Source organism: Natator depressus, chromosome 1 (genome assembly GCF_965152275.1).
Source record: "Natator depressus isolate rNatDep1 chromosome 1, rNatDep2.hap1, whole genome shotgun sequence".
NCBI lineage: Eukaryota > Metazoa > Chordata > Testudines > Cheloniidae > Natator > Natator depressus.
In genome coordinates this window covers 261854441-261879607 of record NC_134234.1, presented here as the reverse complement: position 1 = coordinate 261879607, position 25167 = coordinate 261854441, and the positions used below count along the sequence as shown (strand labels likewise).

Sequence of the window (25167 nt, the reverse complement as noted above, 5' to 3'; positions counted from 1 at the left end):
CTCTCTCCATCTCCTCCAACCAATCCTGAACCAGTCTCTAATATTACAAAAATAGTAAGTAAAGCCGGGCAAGGCGTGTTAGATTATCTTTTGTTTTAGCTTGTGAATTTTCCCTTTGCTAGTGGGAGGCTTATTCCTGTTTTTTGTAACGTTGAACTAAGCCTAGAGGGAGTTCCTCTGTGTTTGTGAATCTTTTAACTTTACAGGATATCTTTCATCCTGATTTTACAGAGGTGATTCTTTTACCTTTTCTTAAAATAAAATTTTTCTTTTAAGAGCCTGATTGATTTTCAGTGTCCTAAGACCCAGGGGGGTTGATCTGTGCTCACTTTGTAACCAATTGGTTAGGATATTATTCTTAAACCTCCGCAGGAAAGGGGGTGTAAGGGCTTAGGCTCCAAGTGACCCTCCCTGAATGTTTGTTTAAATCACTTGGTAGTGCCAGCACACCGTCCAAGGACAAAAGGGATTTGTGCCTTGGGGAATTTTTAACCTAAGCTGGTAGAAATAAGCTTAGGGGGTCATTCATGTGGGTCCCCACATCTGTACCCTAGAGTTCAGAGTGGGGAGGGAACCCTGACAGACCACAAGGGTCTTTGTTTATGCCTTGGCAGAAATAATTTGAAGGACACACAAGCACTGAATCTAGTCACTGATGGGACAACTCTATCAGTTGATTGTGTCTACTCTAGTCTGACCTCCAGTTAACAACATGGCTACCAACAACACTGCATACTCCAATTAAAAAAGTAATGACTTACAAACCACACATCCGTTACAGTTCCCTCTTTCATTTTCACGTGGTCTGTGTGTGGAAAGATTAATGAGAAACAATCTCGGCTACTATGGGGCTATTATTGAGACTACAGACTCAATTCCTAGTGAGGTGACACCTTAGATGTTGGGAACATTGAACTACCTGATGTGCTTGGGTGATGAAGGCTGAAGTTTATGGTTCCTGCTCACTCAGTTGCTCAACTGCTTACTAGTGGGGTAGGGAAAAACATTTTTCTTCAGTGCAGGTTTCTTGAGTGCTTGGCATTTGTAACTCATAAATCTCCTCTGAACAATGTTGGTCAGGTGGTCAAAATACATGGTTGTGACCCTCCCTAATACTAGAGAACTTTCCTATCCTAAAAAGCTGGTTCAGGGAAGCTAAATCTCTGCCTTCAAAATCTGGGGCTGAAAAACAATTGATAACTAGACCAAACTTTAAAATAAAATGAGCACCAGCCATTAAACAAGATGAAATTCTCAGTGTTAAATTTTATATGCCTGAATTAGCAGCAAAAGAAAGAATGGCTCATTGATGTAGATAGCAATGATATGAATTTGAAGAAATGTGGACCCTGTTTCTTGATACATTTTGATAAACAATGCTGCAATGGGTCAAATAATGCCATTCCACCTGACCTGTCTGCTTTTCCCCCCTCTTCCCAGCTCTCTCCTTTCCTTTTAGGCCTGTTTGTGTTTTTTTAATTGTTACCCCTATCCTAATATGTTCTCTATTAATATTGTCTGATTTTGCATTGCCAGGTCTTTGTCAAGTTGTATATTGCATAACTGCTATAATTTTATTAACTATCCTGTGAGATGTTATTTGTTACCATATTCAAGGTGCAAGTTGTTTACCTTTTGTTTTGTTTCTCAATTAAAATTCATAAAAATTATTTACAGAAATACAGTAACAAGTGTACAGTGACAAGCACACTGGAGTGCCAATCACTGACTGGGACTGCTAGGCTCTTCTGCAACCCAGATAAATAATAATAATAATAATAATAATAATCGAGTGAAGCTTAGAGAAAGCATAAAGGAAGATGAAACTTACTTGGGAGGCTATCCTTGTATCTGTTGTCTTCAGTATAAGATCTCAATCTGTATATAAAATATTGGTTTGAGAAGCAAGGTTTCAGAGCTTAAGAAATCTCACATCAAACAGTGACCCACTTAAGTTGTGGGCTTTTGTCTGCACAGAGACATCACACCAGTTGTCTTGTAATATTGTGGTAACTGCAGCTTGTGAATATGACTTCAGTAAATATAAGATCATAAGTCTTTTGTCTTTACAGAACTCAATAAATACTTGCCTGACATTACTTTTCTAAGCACTCAGTAAACATCACTGTGTTGCATCCCTAGGTGACATGATCTCATTAATTACATAATTTCATAGCTTTTTTTATGTCTCATAGTTTTAGCATTACTTAATGTACAACAAGGCTGTACAGTTTAAAGGTCAGGGCAGAGTAGGAGCTGGGAAAATTTTGAGTTACTGATTCATTGTACAACACTGGGGATGAGGCTTGCTTTATGCTCACTCAAAACAAGCAGCCATATGGGGAGAACCAAGCTGTAAGAGGCCATCAGAGAGGGCTTGGACTTCTTTGTAACAAAGGCTTCAGTGTGCCTTTATTTGGGTTACAGTGCTCTGCTTACAGTGCTCTATTCTAGAGATTCTCCAGGTTTTGCTTCAATGAACAACCTTATAACTGAAGGATCCTCCCAAAAACCCAATCCCTCACTGTTTGATTTTTCTAACATCTCATTCTGTGTAGCATCAAAAAAAGGCCTTACAGACATGTTTGAGAACCACCCCTCTAGACTAACTCACCTGGTTTATATGCAGCTGCCTTCCCATTAAACACCATGTTAAAGAATACACATCTGTGGTAACTTTTGTAACAGTTGCCACTAGAGGTAGTGGATACTGAACTGTCATGTGACAGAGGTACTCATCCTTTTTGTAACCTTAAGCCATGCCAGGTTCCTGGAGCCAGGAAACAAAGTTTAGGTTTTTATCAGTGCTCCTGTGTCACACCTTATTAAGCTTTACCTCCAGGCCACTGCACTGCAGCCATTAGCCCTCTACACCTTATATTTGTCTCCCACTAAAATAGTCATGGCTCACTTTTAGTGTGTGTGTTTGAATAGCTGCTGTTGGTTGGGCCTATGATTTTAACAGGGGTAGTGTTTTTACTTTTGAATCTCAAATCTATTAATGTCTCTGTCAATCAGTGGGACTGGGAAACATAGTGGTTTCTCTTTACAGCTTTTTCTTTAATAAGTCTTAAAGCTTTAATTTTGTTAGTAAAATCTCCCACTAAAAACTCCCTTGCCTTTGACCCCTTATGGAGCACTAATAGGTCACTTTAGGTGCTGGGGGTGAGATCTTTGGACCTGCTCCAGCCCCTCAGAGGCAGGTAAAAGGGCTGGAGTGGTGTAAAAGGGATCTAAAAGCCCCTCTAAAAGTTAGGGTAGAATCCCCTAGGTGCAACCACTGAGCAAGACAGCATCCAGCTCAGGCTGCCTTCTGAGCCTCCTTCACAAGCCCTGCCATGGAGGGTGTTTTGGGAGCAAAACATAGACCTCCTCTGATTATAATCCTAGCTCTGTCACATACCTCAAAGTAATCCACACACATCCTCATATCACAAATATACCTTTACCAAGCAGGCCCAACTACTGCCTCTACCATTTTGTGTAGGTACACCAAACACCCAGTGTGCTCACTGAACCTATGGTGTATTCAAATAATTCCCATTGGCTGCTGCCAGGGGAACCGAAGGAAGGTGATGTGTGCCCCGACAGACAATATCCTGAACACTCCCTATGGAGTTAAGATAAACTTTACTGAATGAAGATAAACCTTACTGAGTTCATTGAATGACAAATGCAAATGTTTATGTACTGTTGCAAGATTGTTTGGCACTTCTTTAGCAGGAAGACAAGACTAATGCAATCTCTGGAAGGTATGAGGGAGTTCAAAGGACTGTTTGGAACAATATGTGAAGTGGATTTCCTTAGGACATACACTGAGGTGAGGGGAAGAATGTGTTCCCATCTGAAGTCAGCTGCTTGAAGCGATGTCCTAGGGTAAGAGCCTCTTTGTATACAAATGACCTGCTTCTGAAAACTCCAGTTCAAAGACTCTTGAACTGTATGAAAAGGAAATTGAGCATGTTATGCGGGTGCTTGTTTTGAGCCGAAAATCGAACGTGTAACCCCTAGGATACCCATAGGGTGGGGCATTTAGACAGCACTTGCGAGAACTCTTGTGAGAATTGGGATGAACTTTGGTAAGCTCATTAGCATGTGTAGGTTCTTTTTTTTAATGAAAAGAAAAAGGAGTACTTGTGGCACCTTAGAGATTAACCAGTTTATTTGAGCATAAGCTTTCGTGAGCTACAGCTCACTTCATCGGGCTTATGCTCAAATAAATTGGTTAGCCTCTAAGGTGCCACAAGTACTCCCTTTTCTTTTTGTGAATACAGACTAACATGGCTGTTACTCTGAAACCCATTTTTTTAATATTTTGTTTGTAATGCTTTGTACCTTAAGAATAAAGTAAGCTTGCTTAGAAAACTGTGTGGTAACTTTTGTCTGTAACAATTACACTGTTATCAGACTCTGGAGAGAAAGCAAGCAGGGCAACCTGTGTGTGCTGGGAATGACACAGTGAAAGCAGGGAACTGTTCAGCCTGAGAATGCCATGGTCCGAAAGGAGATGGGTGTATGATTCTACCAAAGAGAGGCAAGAGCTGGAAGCCTGAGAGTGGGTGCCCTTGTTGAACCCCTGAGCGGAAATACACATGCAGTTGACCTCAACTATGACAGCGTGAACTATCTTTCTTTTTGTTTTGGGGTGTGTTTTTTTTTGGTCCTTTAATAGTGTTAGATGGAATCCTGTGGGTGAGCATGAATGGGTTGTAAAAGGAGGTGAAGAGTTTGTACATTTCAGCAACTGTGGGGTTGGCAGAGTAAAGGTATGGGTGGTGTTGGGGCATTGCTGAAAGAGGGCAGAGTTAAATTTGCATGGGCAAGCTTAACTCTGCATTTCCTGGTTTTCAGAAGTTGAGTTTTGCTCAATTCCATGTTCTGCAAAGGGGATGGTGTACCACCATGCAACCTGAACTTTGTGTCACCGGTTTTTTGCCATTGGATTCGTCATTACTTTGCACCTTGTGGAATCACTTATACCTTTGAAAAGAGGATGTAAAATGCTACCAGATCAGAATGGGAAATGTCTATACAAGATGTAATAAGTGGAGAATCAAGCTTCAGGAACCCTAAGGTGCCCTTGCTTGGACAAGTTATGACTTCTTTGTGCCTCAGTCATCCAAGATGGAAAGCTTTTTCCTACCCAAACTAAATACAGTATGACAGATGAGCTTTCCTAGCCAAATAAATTAACCATAAAATAATTTTGGCTGTTCAGTTACATCAACAATTATAAACTTAATGCATAATAAATCTGAATTAAGCCATCTATTTCTCTGTTGTGTAATAGTACAACAGAGCCATTGTTACCCCCTCAATGGTTCTATTTATATATTATGACTCACCAAGAACTGTGTGTGGTGGTATTCCACCTTTTGTGAAAATAAAAAGGTCCATGCAGCAATCTACATAGGTTTTTATGCTGCTCCTGATGCAATAATAACACCTAATCAAAGGGTGAATGGGAAATGTGAAACTGAAACAAAGAAACATTTTTCTTTTATTTGTATCAACTGTTCTTCATAGATTCCAAGGCCAGAAGGGACTGTCGTGATCATGTAGTCTAATCTTTTGTATAACACAAGCCATAGAACTTCCCTAAAGTAATTTATAGAGCAGAACTTTTAGAAAAACATTTTATTAATGTAGTTTAACTGAAAACAAGGCTTAAAGGTCTTGGAAAGGAAACCAAAGCCTAAGGAAACCAATGAGGTAATACCTTCATTGGTGTACACCCCTCTCCCCCGCCCCACAAGTGTTCTTGTCACACAGTAATTAACGTAAGGTAAATCCTAAGGAAGAAAACTGTTTGTAGTTTTCACATGTGTTAGCAGGTTGAGGCAAAATCTAGGCTCCCCACTAGTGAACGTGGGCTGCTGGTGGCCTGCTTCTTCACTCCTATGTTTAAGAGATAAGAGTCTATTCACCAGCCTTGCTTCCTTCAGTAGGATTTTCTCATGTTACTATGAGTTAGCTAACCCAAGGTAAGAACACACCTTTCATCCTAGCAAGCACAAGGCCCGAGGCTCTTTCCATTGATTTCCTTGGCTTTTAATCAGGTCCAAAGTGAGTAAAGGTATGTCTTATGCCCATTAAGGAAGAAAGGCTCGTCAGTAGACTCCATCTCCAAAACGTGCAAGTGGAGAGGCAGGCCACCAGCAGTTCATCTTCTTCCACAGTCCTGATTTCTGCAGGAGGAGCAGACTTTCAGCAATCTCTCACTGCAATCCATTTGTTACCCAAGTGGGAAGAGACTGATTCGCAGCTTTCACCTATGATCTTGATCCTCTTCTTTCCATGGGGGAGGAGGGGGAACTGACCACCAGGATCTCACATGAAGTGGTTTTCTCTAAAGGAAAGCAGAGCTGTTCAGTCACCCCGTATCAGAACCTGCTGGCACACATCACATCACCTTGGGTATCTTGCAGTATTGTAAATTCTTAATACTTATCTCAGCAGATTTTTAATTACCTAGAATTCTTCTCATTGTGATTTTTAACCTGAAGTCTTTCTAAAATGTATCTGAACACACGCAAAATTAAGCCTGCTAAACTATGAATAGGTTTGTAGATTACATGTTTTATTGTTTGCATCCTAGTACTTGCACATTACAGCCACCATTTTCTGATATGGATATTTAAAATTCAGCACATAAATCCATACATGAATGACTTTCAGAGGTGCTGAGCTCTCACTGACATCACTTGAAGTTGCAGATGGTCAGCACATTTAAAAATCAGACTTTTTTATGCCTAAAATATGGATTTATGTGCATAAATTAGACACCCCATTGATAAATGTTGTCCTTCAGATACGGAAAATGATTATATTAATTATGAGGGCATTTGTATAACTGAAAAAAAACCTCAGCACTAGAAACTTACTCTAAAAACACCAATTTGTACAGTACACTTCCTAGGTTTGGCCCAAATTGAGTTTGTACAGTCAAGCTGTTGAGAATGGCTCCAAACCAGGAGTACCAACCTCAGGGCAGATTGCTACAAACCAGGGCACAAACCCCAAACTGGTTGTGAGTTCCATACATAGATCTCACGAACCAAGCATCAAGCGTGAACGCCTTAAGCACTATGACAGCCTTAACATGGAGTCAATCCCTTTGGGTAGTCCGGTCTATCTTGACACCCAGGCAAGCTTGCCTTTGTGATAGGTGGTCTCATACACTGAAAATCATAACAATATTCAGCTTGCTCTGTCACAAAGGCCCACTTAGTCACCTCCAGTCAACAGCATGTTACATCTCACACCACAGACAATGCTTGTAGCTAATCCATAATGAACGAGCTAAAGATTTATTAACTAAAAAAAAGAAATTATTTCCAAGGTTAAAGCAGGTAAACATACACACACAAATGAGTTAGTCTTAGGTTTCAAAAGGTGGCAGATGATTCTATAATAAGAAAATACTATATGTCCTTTAGGGCTAACCAAGGCCAAGCATTGGGGATCTTTTGCTTATGCTTAGTAATCCTTGCCCCTCAGAGTCCAAGCAGCATAAAAGGTAAAGTTTCTCCTTGTCAGGGATTTTTATTCTCTTCCCCTAGAGTTCAAGCTGATGGAACAAGTGCACAGGCATATCTTCTCTTCATGGGTGTGCATGGCAGGGGGGGTGGGGTGGACAAAATCTCTTGTCATCTGATGTTCCATAATGGTTTGTCCTGTGTCTATGGACCTTGTTTTGTTGGGCAGGAGATATCACCTCCTGTGGCAAACTGGTATTTCAGTTGGCAGTAATGTTTCTCTCCTGCCTGGTCATTTAGTTTTAGAGCAAACATTTTTACAGTTAGAGCACGCACTTAATCTCATTTATGTCTATATCCCATGTTATATGGTAAATATTTAATACATGCAGCAACATACCAGCATTTTATAAACCTAACATCTATTTTAACAATGCTAACACACAAGTGAGCCAAACTGGTTTCCAACTACATATTGGTCAATGTTCAGTGTAGGTCTATCGGCCTAGACATGAGTTGGCACCTGGTCTGCCAGCATCACACAAACTAGTTATAAACACCTCAAAAAAGTGTGACACAGTACCATGGAAGAGCAATGACAACTTTAACTTTAGAGCCGCAAGAGTTGCTATTGTGAAATGGGTTATCAGTCTTATTTACAGCTGAAACTTTTATATAGTTACTTATTATAATTGTATAGAAATTTTCTACAAGTAATTCCATTTTGGTTTTTAAGATATGATATACTGCCACAATCAAATTGCAGCTTGCAAATAAACACTAACATTTTATAACCAAGTTATAAACTCAAGTAAAACACGGCCTCCTCCTGTATTTGACCTATAATTCACACTTGGCTACTGAAGGCTAAGAACTGAGGTGTTTGTCTATTTTTTTAAAATCCAAATTAGAGTAGTATTTATTAGATCTATTCAACATTTCAAAGGTACAATTGGTCCTGTAGCACTGAATTCTAATATCACATAACATAGCAAATATTTTAAAAATTCTGTAGAGAAAAACACATTCCCATAATATATTCTGTTTCCTTAACACACATTTTAAAACCCTCTCCTAAAATATAAACTTTTAAATCCTTGGTGGTCATGGTACCAGGCTGGCATCTTTCCCCTCTGGATATATGCCCTGCCAACGCCTTCAGTGGCAGTCAATCTGCCCCTGTAATGCCAAATGGCACTCAAGAGACCTTAATGTAGCAAGAGAACAGACCAGAAAACAGCACATAGCATAACCTTCAGTCTGTCAACATGTCAAACACAGGCTGTAAAAACAAGGAAATGTTCTGTATCAGAATATAAAGCTCTGGTTCCTTTGTACAGCAACCAAATTTCTATGTCATGTAGTTGTGATTAAGGCTCTGTCTATATGCAAGACAGATCTTATTATTCTAGGCTCTCTAATCTGTCCTCATTGTAATATGTTTCTTTCAACTCTGTAGGAACATCTTCATATTCCTAGTTAACATACGTTGGCTTTCTATTTAATATATTTTAATTACTCAAGCTTCAGAGGGGTAGCCGTGTTAATCTGGATCTGTAAAAGTGGCAAAGAGTCCTGTGGCACCTTATAGACTAACAGACGTATTGGAGCATGAGCTTTTGTGGGTGAATACCCACTTTGTCGGATCCAACAAAGTGGGGATTCACCCACGAAAGCTCATACTCCAATACGTCTGTTAGTCTATAAGGTGCCACAGGACTCTTTGCCACTTTTAATTACTCAGTCTGTCTAATGTCAGACTGTCAAACATCAGGATTTATAAATCAGTTGTGTTATCTAACATTTCTCTGGCAAAGGAAAAATTAAGCCTGGACAACTGCAAATTATAGCCGGAGCTTGTGTGCTGCTGTGATCTTTTTGCGAGTGTGTATGTGTACCACTACACATTAGTGAAAGCAATGTCAGACCTTCTCTACATGTGGGATCATGTCACACCCAGCCCATGGAGGATGTAAGTCTTAATGCTTAGAGTTAATGGAAATTCTCCTTTAATTAAAGTGTTCTATTTCCACAGTGGCCATGGAATCAACACACTGGGCAAAGTACTGCATTTTCCCAGTTCATGCAGTTTTTACTTAATCTCAGCAGAGTCCTTACATCTGAAGCATTTTTACAAGAGAGCTACTAAATTGGAAATCGGGAGGAAGTACTACATGCTGTTGAATGCCAGCATGGGGCAGTGGAGAAAAAAAATAATTTCTTTTGACTATAACAATAAATGTACTTAACTTACATTATAAGAAGAAAGTATTGTGTATTATTGTATGTTATACTCTTTTTAAAAGCTGATCACTCATCAAAAACAATAACCAATATTCTGCTTAGACCTTGTCTAAATGGAAAAGTTGGTTTTTTTTTTTTTTTTTGGAATAACTAATTTTTTCCCCACATAAGCAACACTGTATCCAAACACAGTTCCCACCCCTCCCTGAATTAACCTGCTTTTTATTCCAAATTAATTCACTTTTGAAGTGAAATACTCTGAGTAATGATTTTTTTTTTTCCAGAATAAGGTTTATGTAGATGCATGTGGCAGTTGTCATATTTCAGATTAACTATTCCACTTGTGGCAGTTCTCTCACTGCTATCCCATGCTGCATTGCTTCTTGCCTGGCCTGGCCTGGCCTGGCCTGGCCTGGCCTGGCCTGTGTGCGCTTTTCTGCTCTGGGATCATCGTGACCAGAAGTCTCCTCCCCATTTAAATACTGGTGTGCTGCCAGATGCATCCCTTTTGTGATACCAGCTTGTGGCAAGTTCACATACCCATTATTGCAGCCATGCCCTGTGTTTCTAAGCAGACCCCGCAGGAGGTCCTGGACTTCCTTGCTCTCTTGGGAGAGGAGCATGTCTAAGCCCCTCAGAACAGCAGTCACCAGAATGCCAAGATCTACAAGTGGCTGGAAGAGCAACTGCAGGAGAAAAGGTACTCCTGGGACATGGACTAATGCCGTATCAAAAAGAGCTCCAGCAGAACTACAAGAATACAAAGCACAAGAACAGGCCCTCCAGTAATTCTACCTACCCATACTATCAGGAACTGGACTGGACTTTTGCAATGGAGGGCACAACTGAGCCCTGGCATGGGGTTCTGAATAGTTTGGGAAGGAGGGCCTTGGAAGGCACCCATGTGATGCTGAACCTCAACCAGGAGGAGATTCTTCCAGACAGCCAAGATCTTTTCAGCACACACCACACTGTAAGCCAGAGATCCAAGTGCTGGAGATGGCCTCCGAAACCCAAGCAGCAAGCTAGCCTGAAAATGCTGCATAAAATGGAGCACTACTAGTAATGTGCTGTATTACAACCATATAAGGGGATTTGTTCTGGGTATCTGTTGGGTGCTGCCATTTTGGCTAGATGTGAGCTATGAGCCTTTCTTCACCTGCTGGGCTTCCCCGCCATGAGCATGCTCAAAATGTCATCCCCCAGCTATTGGCCAAATGTTCTGCCCCTCTAACCTCCTTCCTGTGTCGCTCAGTTCTCCCTCTCTCTCCCGGTCAACCATGGCACCACAGGGGTTAAAAATCAAACACATTGCATGGTACTCATGTTTATTGTAACAGCAGATACTAAAAGAGAAAAAGCATTTTGACTCAGTGTTTTTTACATTTTGCGAGGTAAACTGCCAAAATTAGCCATAGAGATTATAGTCATGGCTATTTTTCATCAAAGCCTCAGCATTGTTAACCCCTTGGTTTCAAACTAATTACTTCAAAAGTCTATTTATTTTGTAGTGCACTTTTAAAGAGCATTTAAGGTAAATTTCCATTTTGACATGAACATTACAAGGTAATGCAGCCTTCTTGGGGCAGGAACAGCCTCAGCCATTTTGCCAGTTAGAGCAGAAAACGCTTCCTGAGCAGCAGAACAACAAAAAGAAACTTATCCCCTCCCACCAAAAAGGCTGAGTGCAGCAGTTCACTGCTTTGAGGAAGTTGGTTCTGCCATGTGCTGCATCCCCCTAGAACCATCCCTGCTTCCTGGGGATGCCAGGATCACCAAGACTAGATGGTATTCACTCAAGAGTATGGATGGAACTCAAACATGAAAGTGCAGAACTACTAAGAGTAGTATGTAACCTATTGCTTAAATCAGACTCTACTCCAGATGAGTACTGGCTAACTAACGTAATGCCAATGTTTAAAAAAGGCTCCAGAGGTGATCCTGGCAATTACAAGCAAGTAAGCCTATCTTCAGTATCATTCAAATTTGTTGAAACTATAGTAAAGAATGGAGTAATCAGACACACAGATGAACACAATATGTAAGGGAAGTGTCAACACAGCTTTTGTGAAGTGAAATCATACCTCACCAGTCTATTACAATTCTTTGAGGGGGTCAACAAGCCTGTGGACAAGGGTGATCCAGCTGATATAGCATACCTGGACCTTCAGAAAGCCTTTGACAAGTTCCCACACCAAAGGCTCTTATGCAAAGTAGGTAGTCATAGGAGAAGAGAAAAGGCCCCCTCATGGATCAGTAACTGGTTAAAAGATAGGAAGCAAAGGGTATGAATAAAGGGTCAGTTTTCATAATGGAAAGAGGTAGATAGCAGGATTTCCCAAGAATCTGTACTAGACCCTCTGCTGTTCAACATATTTAGAAATGATCTAGAAAAAGGGGTGAACAGTGGAGGGGGCAATGTTTTCAGACGATATAAACTTACTTGATAGCTAAATCCAAAGCTCACTGTGAAGAATTACAAAGAGATCTTATAGAACTGTATGACTGTGCAACAAAATGGCAGATGAAATTCAATGCTGATAAATGCAAAGTAATGCACATTAGAAAATATAATCCCAACTATGAATACAAAATCATTCAGTCTAAATTAACTGTTATCACTTAAAAGAAAGAGATCTTGGAGTCGTGTATAGTTCTCAGAAAACACCTGCCCATTGCACAATGGCAGTCAAAAAAAGCTAACAATGTTGAGCACTATTAGAAAAGGAATCGATGATAAGACAGAAAATATCATAATGTCACTATATAAATCCATGCCATGCTCATACCTTGAATACTGCATACAGTTCTGGGCACCCCATCTATCTTAGAATTGGAAAAGGAACAGAAAAGGGCAACAAAAATTATTAGGAGTATATAACAGCTTCCATATGAAGACAGCCTTAAAAAAACCTGTTCCAATTAGAAGAGAGATGACTAAAAGGGGTTATAATAGAGGTCTATAAAATCATGAATGGTGTGGAGAACAGGAAGAAGGAAACGTTGTTTACTCCTTCACATAACATGAGAACCAGGGCTCATCCAATTATATTAATAGGCAGCATGTTTAAAACCAACACACAGTCAACCTGTGGCACTCATTGTCAGGGGATGTTGTGAAGGCCAAAAGTATAACTGGGTTCAAAAAAGAATTAGATAAATTCATGAGGACAGGTCCATCAATGGCTATTACCTAAGATGGTCAAGAATCATCCCCTGTCATGCTTCTGGCACTGGATTGCAATCACTCGATAATTGCTCTGTTCTCTTAATTCCCTCTAAAGCATCTGGCATTTGCCACTGTGGGAAGACAGGATACTGGGCTAGATGACCATTGGTCTGACCCAGTATGGCCATTCTTATATTCTAAGACAGGTGGTTTTTCCGTTCCACTCCTGTACCAGCTAGGTGGACATCATCCTGGTAAACAGCAGTGCTGCATATCTTCCCAGTTTGTTCACTACCTTTTTGAATAAGACCCTGCCCTACCTCTTGGGGACATGGCTTACAGTAACATTCTCCAATGTAAGCATAGCCTGCAGAGATACACATGCAATTACTAACCTGCACCCTGCTGCCTCCCCACCTGCCAACACTGACACAGCATTGATTCAGGGATTCTATAGAAAGGAGAAGTAAGGTAGAAAATGTCTTACCATCTCCAAGTGCACCCCATACAGGGAAAAGCAGGTGTTAATGACATTGCAAAATTGAGAAAAAAGAAACTTTTTATCATTGTTCACATGAAGACTAGTATTGGCACTCAGGAACTGTGGCAGAAAGAGGAGACTGTTTATAAAGTGGGGAGATTTGTGTGAGGTGCTAGAGAAAGACAAAAGCAAATGTTAGCTGCCACTGACTACAGGGCACAGGTACTTTACTGGACGCTTCTGCATGAAGGTTGGTGTGCAGTTTATTGCTACCACTGCTCAAGAAAACAGGACCTAAGTATATTTTGTAGTTAAAGAAATGACACCAAGAAAATACCCCACTCAATGTCACCTATTTCTATTCCAAATGAGAAACTGACGTGCAAGGCTCTAAAAAAATGCTACTGCTCAGAAAAGGGGCAACAATATTTAAATGATTGTTACCATATAATAATGAGGTCTGTGCACATACAAATGCTCAGCAAAAATGGGGAGGAGGTTTACAGTGATGCTGAGTATGCCAGGCAAGGCAGAATGACAGCTTCCACTGGGGCAGCAGCAAGAAGTGGAGCAGTATCAAAGGCTGAGGCGAGGTGCAGTGAAGACAGTGGGGATGACGGGCAACCTGATTGGTGGAAGAGGAAATCAAATTCTGCAGATTCAGAGGCAGATGTCTTCAAGAAGATGGTATCCTGCCCATCAGGAAGTGCTACTTGATCTCTATTCCCAGAACATCTCTGCAGCTGTGGGGCTAGATTAGGGGGATTGGAACATGGGGGAGGAAGGAGACCCACCACAGTTGGGGACTATGGCAGTCAATTAGAGGATATTAAAAATGGAGAGAGCTGTGGCACTGAGTCAAAAAGGTGGCACAGCACCTACAACTTGCAGGGTGTGTGAAGCCATCAGGAGATAGCTTATGTATTCACTATACAGAATAAGAAACCACTACAGGCATCCCTAGTGTACACCACAACAGGGTTGGGCAACAGTGCAATCTGTCAATGGGAGGTCAGGGTACAAATATATGTGATCCCTGATAAAGTAGCAAACCACTGAGAACATAATCTCACACACCTGAGATGTTATCATAAAGATTCCCCGCTTTTCTCATGCCTGTAAAATGAGTAATCGTTGCTACAAAATGTATTTCCATTTAAGTCAATGGCAAAAAACATCCACTAACATCAGCAGAAACAGGATTGGGCCCATAAAACCCACTGAAATCAATGGGCTCAGGCTCAAAACTATTCACAGTAAGGATTTTAACAGCTTTCCTTAACTAAATCCTATTGCTTGAAATATACCTGATAGCATGAATTTTTAAAAGAGAGTTAACTACATGGACAATCTAAAGGAGTAAGTAATAACCAACTGGTTTTGATCTAGGGGAAAACGAAGCCAAACTTTTAAATCAGCATAACTTTTGAATGAGCTGTAACAACAAAACAGTTTGTTGTCTTTTCAGCTGATTTCGCAGAAACGTTCCTCCTTTGCCCTCTAAATAAGTGTGGTTAGGTCACCCAGTTTTCAGGTATGGTGCAAACCGTGGCCATGGCAAGTTAGAGTGGGGGTGAGGCTGGGAAGTGGAGCAGGTGAAAGCTTGTGGCAGGTTGTGGGGAAGGGCAAGGTTGGGAACTGGAGCGGGTCAAAGCCCATGGCAGGTTAAAGTGGGAGAGGTAAGGCTGGAACTTGGATGAGTGCAGGATGGAGCAGACGCTGGCAGGGCAGCATGGTGCAGAGACAAGAAGAAGGTGACAGGAGAAAGTAGACACACAGCGATGCAGGGTAGAGGGGGCGCAGTGGGGAAGGAGAGGCGGGGCGATGCCGAGGCCTCAGACAGAAGCTAGCGGGAGAACCGGACAACCCCAGCCCCAGATCCGCAGCTGACAGTGGCAGGTTAACGCAGCCCATTGCCACCCATTAGCTCCCCCAGCCGCCTCCGTTTCCTGCCCAGCCAGACTACAAGTCCCAGCGTGCCCCGGGCGGTCGCCTCCCTGGCGGCACGTCTCCTCTACCCCGCCCCCTGACGGCTGATGCGCACGCGCGTTGGCGGCGGCGTCTAGGGCAGTCTCCCTAATGTAAGATGGTGGCCGGCCTGGCGGCGGAGCGCACGGAGCCCGGAGATTACCCGTCTCTCACATAAAGGTCGTCGGAGGAGCCACTCCGCCCCCTCCCGCCAGGCCCGGCGCTACCAGAGATCCCGCCCGACAGCGCTGCTGCTCCTGCCGCCCGCTCGCCGGCCGCCGTGAAGCAGGAGAGACTGCGGGCGGGGAGGGACGAGGAAGGCGGGTGAGTGTGCGAGCAGGGGCTGGGGGAGCCGGGCTACGAGAGAGCGGAGGCTTCGCAGGGACCGCGCAGGCCTCAGTCCACCCCCCTCCCCCGGTTCGGCCCCCGGGAGCGGCGGGACCCCGCTGTCTAGGGGGAGCGGAGGCGCCCTGCCCGGGAGGTCGCGAGGGGCGCCCAGGGGCTGCCCGTTTTCCGGCCCCTCGCGGGGAGGGGAGCAGGGGTGGGAGGGAGAGCTCGGGGCCGCGCTCGGCACCGAGGGGCTGCCGGACTGGGACGTGGGAGAGGAGGGGGCTGTGCCCGGGAGCGTCTCACCCCACCCCTTCTCTCCAGCCTCCGGGGGAGGCCGCACTGGCTTGGGTTATCTATTTCGGTGTGATTCTCTTATGGCTTGGTGGAAATTTCCTCTCTTCCTCCTCCCCCTCCCCAAAACTGGGCTCCATTTGTTCTGATTCTCACTTTTGTGGGAGACAGATGGTAAATGGCAGCCGTCTCTTTTTTCCTATTATTTTGGACAGTTCATTTAACCTTCTCAGATTTGTCTCTTAGCACATCCGTATTTAACTTTCCAGGGCTTCTAAAACATGCTCAGTCCTCGAAACCTTTTCACAGGCTGAGTTAGGAGAAGGAAATGACAAGGCTATGGGCTCACATCGTGTTCCATGGCTTGCCATATGCTCTACCTGCCAGTTTCAGTGTGAGCTGGTGGTGCTTTCATGTGCACAATAAAAGGAGGAGGTGTGCACTGGATAGTCATCCTGGAACACTTCACTGCTACAGTTCAGAGGATTTGTATGGCTTTGGACTGTGTGCTTGAGACACTATCAAATGCGGAGTTATTAGGAGGGCAATGAATGCTATGTAGGGCAGTGGTTCTCAAACTTTTGTACTGGTGACCTCTTTCACATAGCAAGCCTCTGAGTGTGACCCCCCCCATACATTAAAAACACATTTTTATATATTTAACACCATTATAAATGCTGGAGGAAAAGCAGGGTTTATGGTGGTGGCTGACTGCTCGTGGACACCCCCCCCCATAATAACCTCGTAACCCCCTGAGGGGTCCCGAACCCCTGATGTAGGGTATATGTTACTCTTTAAGCTGGATGTGCAAGTCCTGAAAAAGGTTGGTTTAATTTTACCAAAAGTTGTAAAGGTTATGTTAGCATATAGCATGTTTACTGTCTCTGTACTTTTTTCTAGCTTATTGTGCTTATCTGCAATACTGCCTGTGTTACATTCTATTTTAGTTTTAAAGTATCTGGACTTCAGTGAACAGATATTTTGACATCACACTTATGTAAGCATGATCACAGGCATTGACTAAAAGATAAACAGTAATACTGAAAGACAAATCTGTGGAAGAATTAAGTTGTTTTCCCCTCCCCACTTTGTATCTGGAAACTCAGGCTACGAAAAGGAAGAGCAGAGTGAAGAAGTAGTGTACCTTAGAGGTTGGATGGCGTTCAGGTGGCCTATGAATACTCCAAATATACATCTCAAGTATACTTTTAGTTTTTCAGTAGCATTGCTAATAAAAGGAGGAAAAAAAAGTAAGTGCACAGTCTAGAAGTCAAATGGAGTCAAGTGTATTACACCTCAGGATTTTTATGGTCCTGTAATAGACTCTTTCCATTCCATAAACAAGACTAACGCATGTATGGGTTTAGAAACATTTGGCAGTCAGTCAGACTAGACTTGACTTGGCTGACTGGCAAGGAAAGCTCATGGTAGGAGAGGATTGTTTTTGTATGGTAAGGGGTACTGACTACAAAATGCACTCTTGTTCTAATTAGCATGTTTTCCTTTTAAGTTTCCATTAAAAGTTTTTAGGTGGCTAGCTTAGTTTTTTCTTACAGAAAATGCTATAGGTGCTTGTCAGTCTTAGGGCTCTAGTTTTTTTTAATTTGGAGCTGATTATTTCAAATGGATGACGTGTAAACATACAACTTCAAATTGTCTGATTATAAAATGTATTTTAGGCCTTAGACAACCAAATCCATCATTTATAGACCTGTCTCAGGGTACAAGACTGTACCTTGCCATCTGGTGCAACCAAGCAAAATTGCTTGGCAAGGCTACTGTATCAGGGGTTCTCAGACTTTCACAAGGGTGAACAACATCTTAATAGACTATCTGGACCACCTTTCATCCCACTTGCGATTGTATAACATCCCTGTGTCAACTTCAGCAATTGCTTTTTTTGTAAAGTAGTAATAGGGAAGTATTCATATATTTTTAGCAGTCTTTAGTATGCGGTGTTCTTTTTTGAGAAAGTTAATGACACGGTCTTTGCTATTCAGTTCAATACATCTCCTTCTTCACTATCTGTTCTTTTCCTCTCAGCTGGAAATGGCAAGAAGAGTCTAGGCTATAGGACTGCCCATCTCTGTGAACTACTACTGATCCTTTGACCACAGTTTGGGAATCTCTGGAGTAGGTTACAGAAATAATACTCGGTTCTTATATACTTTCATCTGTAGGTGTCAAAGTGCTTTACAAAGAAAAGTAGTAGTATCCTTGAATGACCAATGGGGAAACCAAGGCATAGAAATAAATGATTTTCCCGAGTTCGCACATCCAACATTGTTGGAGCTAGGATTAGAGCTCAGGTCTTTTGTTTGCTTAGCAGTGTGGTGGGCCTTCTGTCAGGCTCTGTGGTTCTACTGTGCAGGAGGGAGTGCAAGATGTGAGGCATTTACGGAGGTTCTTATGCCAGGTGAAATAGATGGTGGATTGAATAAAAGCATTTCTGTAAATAAAACTGCATTGTTCCAGGGTAAACTCTTTGGCTCAAAGATAGCAAAACCAGATAACACACACACTTTCTACAGATATCTACTGAACCAGAAACTTCCATTATAAATTAGTTATTTTGCAGGATATTTCCCTAGTTCAACATAAGCAACCTTAGAGCAAAAATTGTCCAGGCCCCACATCCTGTGTATTTTTCCATAGTTGATGCAGTGGTTTTGAAGCTACTTCAAGTATCAAATTGTTTCTAGTAATGCAGTGAACATTTACAATCACAGGCTTGACTTCTCACTCTGTTTGGAACTCTGGTCAGCTTCACATTAGTTAGTGGACTGACCTCCTGTTCAGCTTTGAGAAAGAAATTACAGTGCTCAACCTAGTCATATGTAAATGGCAGCAGAATGAAATTCCATTATTCAAGATCTTTCTGGTGTTCTAGGAACATTGTAACTAAAACGCACTATATAATTTCTCAGACTTTCTTCATCCAAACTAAGCCCGTAAGTAGTTCTACTGGAGGAGGCTTGAAATATTCTGGAATTACAAAATAGTATCTGTGTGACCTAGCAAGTTTAGGAAGCCTGTGTCCAAATTTATACAGGAATTCAGGGGCTGGAGAATGACACTTCTTTCCATCTCCTGCACAATCGGTAAGATGTGTACACAGTTTTTTGTTTCTAGATGTCATCTTAGAGTTACTTCCATAATCTGTTAAATACATAAACAACATTTGACAAACCAGTCATTAGATCACAAGGCAGAAGACTTAACTTGCTATCAGTACTCATACTGGGAACTGGGGTTGAGGTGGTGGTGGAAATGGGACTGTTATATCTGAAGCAATTTTAGAGCTTTTTACAGTTCAGAGGTAAAATGTAGATGGATCCAGAAGCTTGAGTAAACACTACTGAGGTGAGTGGAGACAGGTCACGCTTCCTGGAGAAATCCTGTTCCCTCAGCAACATGGTGGGCCTTGTGTCAGGATCTGTGCAGGAGGGAGTGCCAAATTTGGGGTATTCTTGCGAGGGTTTCCCATGTGCTGCTGCATAAAAAGGATTTGGGGTGTGGACTGCTGCTATACCTCCCCATGCAGGGAAGATGGCTCTAGCCATAAGCTAAACTATTGGCTATAAAGAGGCTTCACTATTGTATTGTGGTGAAGTTTTTTGGTGGGTGTGAGGAAGGGTAATATATACCTTCTCCCACTCCAGTGTAATTCCTAGGAATATCTGGGCCTTAAACATTTACACCTGTAGAGTTTCAGGTTGACTGTCCAGATGCATGAAAACACTACATGCATTTGATTGATACTTAGGTTTACTTTGCAAATAAGTGCTAGAAATGCAATTATTTTTAAAACGAAGATTACACGCTGATGAGTAAGTCTGCAAAGAAATTCGTGGCTAACTGCCTCACTTTCCAGAGAGTGGCAAGTAGAAAGCTGGTGAGTAAATTTATCAAACCTTGAACATAATACAAGCAGCATTACAGTAATGACCAAAAAGTTGTGGTCATCTTGTGACAGCATTGGAAATGAGCAAGTAATTTAGTGAGCATCCAAAAAGTACTTTATTCCTAGTTGTTGGTTCTGCACACTTCAGGTCTTTAGGCTACAGGCCATCTTACTGTAATCTTGTTAGCTCTTCAGTAGCCCAAGATATAATTTGTTTACTAATGCTCGTTAGAGAGAGTGTTATAAGTGGCAATTTAACTTCTCAGTGTAAGAATACTGCTAAGCAATTTTGTCATACTCTAAACTAGTCTGTATTAAACTGGTAATCATAAAAGGAAAGCAGTGATTTAACTTTCTGTAGGGTAAAACAGTGACTGCTGCATGAGAAGGTTCATCAGCAGTAGCCCCTCTTGGCGTACTGTAGAAGTGATAAGGTGGTCACTTACCTGCTGCAGTGAAAACTTGGCTGCAAAAAAAAAATGTAATTCATCAGGTGAGCATCAGTTGAAGGCAGTTTATCTAGTAAGACTCGCAGTTTTAAAGGTTACTTTGCTGTTGACAGTATAGATTTAAACTTGAATTCTGCTTGGGTGGTGTGTATTAATTTTAGATTAGATGGTCAGTAGCCCAAGACTACTGAAGGTATAAAATACAGTACTTCCCATAAAGATGGGTTTTTTTATTATTAGAATCCGGCCTATTAATGTCACAGTTGCTTACCCCCTGGCCTTTGGAGAGCTGCTATGCTTTACAAAATATTTAACAACATTTGAGGATTGGAATGCGAAAGGGTAGTGTGTTGAAACAGAGGTACTGGTAACTTAAATTGTTCGCATTAGAAAGTTCCAAGTGGGCGGGGGTTTGGTGTAAGGGAATGCTTGGGGTAAAAAATGGAAGTGTGTTGTGGCTGTCACTCAAGATTTCTGGTTTGCAGTACAATTTAGAACAACAACAAAATGAGGTCAGGAGGGAGTTCAGCAGTAACAATTAAATGTCTGTAAAGTGTACTTAAAGGTTTGTGTTTCTGTTGGTTCAGCACAACAAATAAAAAGGGGTGAACTGACGGGCAGTGCTACAGTAAAAGATCTGAAGCTTCATTATGATGAGTAGAAGTTACCCTAGGCTTTCAAATATATTATCAAGCAGAAACCTCCCTCTCCCTCCATTTATTTCCTGTTTCATCGCCAGTGGTGCTTGGAATAAAATGTAGACTGAAGGCTTGTCTTCATGTACAGTGCTACTGTGCCGATGGGAGAGCTCCCATCAGCGTACTTAATCCACCTCCCTGAGAGGTGGTAGCTATGTTGATGGGAGAAGCTCTCCTACGGATATAGGTCTGTAGTGTTGACCTGGCCTTAGTTTTCACCATCTATTTATACTGTCATTGAGTCTTCTGGTAATCCCTAAACTAGTAAGAAAACTGTAGGTCAAAATTATGTTATAGGTCAATTTACCTTGTAGTTCAGATCTGTTTACATGTTTTTCCTATTGTATTAATATTATGGACCTGAATCTCATTTACACTAAGGCTCCTTTATGCTGCCAGAATTATGTAAAGAGGCCTTAGTGTAAATAAGAAATAAGCCTAATAAAACACCTCCAACTTGGCTAGTGACTCAGTCTCACCGCTGTTGTGGATCCATGCAATCATTTTTCTCTAAAGCAACCCATTTTGTAAATTGTCTGTTGATGTCCTCCCTTTTAAGTTGGAACTTTCCTTCCAGCTTTTGATAAAACACAAGGATCATGGCATTTGTAACGGAGAAAACTTGTTTTCAAACGATAGCTCATTTTTGTCCTTGAAAGCAGCGGTAAAGAAATTTTCAGCACTCATCTGGCAAAGGATATATTAAGTTGAAACTTCTTGTATGGATAGCTTCATCATTAGTAGCAAACTGGCTCCAGAACAGCAGATTGGAAGTCTCTGGAAATTAAATCATGAATTATACAGTTTACAATAGCACACAAATTCTAGTTCAATCTTTTTGTGTAGTTTAAACGTTATTCTTTTAAAATATTAAAGACAAAAGTTGGGAAATTCAAGCAACTGTTAGCATTTACAATCTGCAGAAGTTTAAAAAAAAAAAGTAGCTTACAGCTACCTTCTTTCCTATATGGCTGGTAGCTGAGTAGGAATTAATACTAGAACGATCATGTGAACAGCTCACAACTATAACAAAAGGATTACTGACATCAAGATTTTTAAAGATGTGTTACTTAAAAACTGCAAGACTTGAAGTCAGCTAACTATGCCCTATGGCAGGCCTGTTGTCCTATCTATTTGTACTGTGGCTAGCGCACTGAGACCCTAAGTCTGACCTGAGGACTTAGGTATTTCTGTTTATATAAATCTATAGCACAGTGAAACTTCATGCAGACCACCTGCCCTTGGTGAGCACTCAAAGATCTTCCTAGATAACACTAAAATGCTAGTTTTAAGAGAACATCTTTCTGTGATCAGAGACAGCCTAGAACTGATGCCAAATACAACAGTACCTTTTTGGGGAAAATGGCTCAACTACTTTTGACTTTGCTGTCAAGTGCACACTGTGTATAGTCTTTTCACAGAGAGTTCGGCATTTTCCCTAACTCAATGTATTGCAGTAAGTTTTTTACACTGAATCACTAGAAAGTAGTTAAATGTAATAGAAATTACGTTTTTATTTCACCTGTGCTGAATAACTGATGGACAGAGCATTATTGGCTGCAACAAGTAACCTGTTCTACACTTAAAAAACAGCTCCGCCCCCCAGTGCAATATTTGTATTTGATTTTTATAAACTATTAATCTAAATGTTGGTATATTAAGTGACTTGCAAACAATAAAATAAGTTTTGGAATCAAGTGTAATTTGGTTTTGTGGGATTCCTTTCAGCTTTCTGTGTTAGGGTCTTTTAATAAAGACAACAACTTTTTATAAGTCCTTGAGTGATCAGTTAATGTAGTTTCCCCTGTACTTAAAATGTCTTGGCTGGGAGAATGGTGGAAGATAACTTCATTGAAAATTGGATTAGCATTTGACAGCACCAGTTCATTGTTTGATGTTTATAGTGGGGTCAGATGGTCTGAAGACCAGAAGGTTGCCAGTGTATAGCCGCATAGGGGGAGGGGGAAGGGAAGGGTGCAAGTGCATTGAGACAACTAATTCTGTTATGTACTCTATTTCAGAGGTGACTTTTCCCTCAGTCTGATTTAGCATGAGCAGAAATATTTTGGGGCTTTCTTAGTGTCTACTCCTTTGATTTTAGACTTGTGCTTACATACTCAGTCTTTCTAACTGTTCTTCTCTTGACCTTGTTAAGCCAACCTTTTGCATGTTGTGTGTTAGTATATTTTTTTCTGTCTGAAGGAATTTGTCCGCTCTGAGGGCAGTAAAAATGGAACAACTGTTTTATCCTAAGTAGAAAATGACTGCAGGATCCAGCCTTTAAGTAGGCAGATGGCTGAGCCAGTATGTTTGCCATTAACTTTCTTTTCAGACTAAGGTTTTTTTGCAGGATACATTTGTGTATTCATAGACTAACAGATAACTTGCTCAAGGTGTTACCTTACCAGTTTTTGTCATGCAAGAAAGGTCTCAAAAATTTTACCTACCCAAATAGACCCAATCAGGTGTAGCTAGACAATTGGGGTGATGATGGGTAGTGAACTTGTTACTGTTTTTAGATTGTAAAAGATATTTGATTTAATGCTTTGCTTTTTGGCACTTTCCTAGAACGCTGCCATCGCTGATGCTTCTTATAAAAGATTACTTAATACAAGAAAACCACTTGCGTAGGACTTTTTGTCCCTTAATAGTTCAGGTAACTTTTAGGTTTTCTTCCATTTCCCACTTATCTTCCCTCCCATAACCTTTAAATCCATGACAATGTCCAGGTTGTGGTGGACTCCAGAATCTGTCAAATGCAGCATCTAAGATGTCTAAATGTTTATGCCAAGCAGTGATGCACTCCTTTCTGCTAAAAGTGTTTCCTTGAAAGTGCTCCCAACTTCTTTGACCTTGTGTAGTAACACATTTGTATTTCCTGGCATAGTGGAACCAGAGGCTGACATTTGGTGTGCCATCACAGAAATCCCCATTGTCCTGCAACTTTTGCAGTTTTGAGTGAATCTTGCATAAGACCATCACACTTTTCTGGGTTACCCATAGGTGTACAGGGAAGCTGCTAACGCATCCTGCAATCCTTGTAAGTTTTACCTGCTTCTGTTACCACAGTGGTGCATAAGCATTAAGTGCAAGCTTCCTTCATTCAGCACTTATAAGTATGTGACTGTGTAGTGGTGTTGTAATCTTGATCCAAGTTTAAAATAGCCTTCCTAAAATGTTGCTCTTCTCTTTCGTCAAAAGACAGAAATGACAAGGCCACGTTAAAATTCACCTTTCTTATATCTAGTCCTGTTTTTTTAAATTTAGACTTGTTTAGACACAAACAACTATGTCTTGTTTTGTTGTAACCTGGAGGATTTTAACTTCCAGTCGCCACCTCCTGCTGAGGTCCTGTAAAACTGCCATTATTATTAAAGTGTAGGACTATGTGATGCTGTTCTTGGAGCCTGTAAACTGCACCCAGTCAGCCACAGTAGCAACATTTGAGTAATACAAAACAATCCTTCCATCTGAAGAATAAGCTTATTTCCCTATGGTAGGACTTTAGCTACTTTAAAGTCTTCTAGTTGTGCATTTGTCAGCCTTTGTCTTTGTCTCTGTTCACGTAGTCTTGGTAAATTCCTTACCCCTTATTTCCCTTGGAAATATACTATAATTACTAATGTGGGAAGTGTAGATTTTTTTTCCCTCTCAGGCTGTCCATCTTGACAAAAATCACTGGCAGCCTTTTTCTAAGGATATAACGTGGACGTTAAGACATCTAGACTTGTACTTCTGAGACTTGAATCCAAAAATACCAAAAGTGAGATGTGACTTGAAAATTGTAACTAAGGTTGTACAGTGTTTTTATTTAAATTAACCTTAAAATTTAAATCACTTATTTGCATTTTGTTAGTTCTTCACTTTATTTTGCTAAAGTGAATATTTCTTTTGCTTGTTTTCTTGGAATTAGTGTCATTAATAGAATTTCAGATTTTTATATAAAGGTTTTCTCTTAAGCTTCTCACTTATTTCTTATTTATGTTGAAAATGGCCAGCCCATTTCTTACTGTGAGAACCAAAATTTTCCTCCAAAATTGATCTACTTCTCAAAGCTATTAATTGCCCCTTTAACCAATTCACTGTAAATCTGCCTTCACATCCCACTTTGGAAAAGTCTGGCAACAGTTTCAGTATATGCTTTTCTCCTTTTGT

At 41.1% G+C, this 25167-nt stretch overlaps 1 protein-coding gene and 1 long non-coding RNA gene across 8 annotated transcripts in view; both read left to right on the top strand.

The window, feature by feature from the left end:
- On the top strand, nt 1-9634 carry LOC141986458 (uncharacterized). The gene is made up of 3 exons (XR_012639284.1): nt 1-54; nt 3721-3820; nt 9514-9634. It is a non-coding gene; the product is annotated as an uncharacterized LOC141986458 (long non-coding RNA).
- Nucleotides 9635-15421: 5787 nt separating this feature from the next.
- The window catches only part of CNOT4 (CCR4-NOT transcription complex subunit 4), a 118455-nt gene continuing 108709 nt past the window's right edge, over nt 15422-25167 (top strand). For 5 of the 7 annotated variants that reach the window (XM_074941804.1, XM_074941801.1, XM_074941803.1 and 2 more), the window contains exon 1: nt 15423-15664. The gene's annotated coding sequence lies outside the window, so the exon portion shown is untranslated. Of the gene's footprint in view, nt 15665-25167 lie in introns of all 7 variants that reach the window. The other 2 variants (XM_074941799.1, XM_074941798.1) reach the window with 1 other exon arrangement.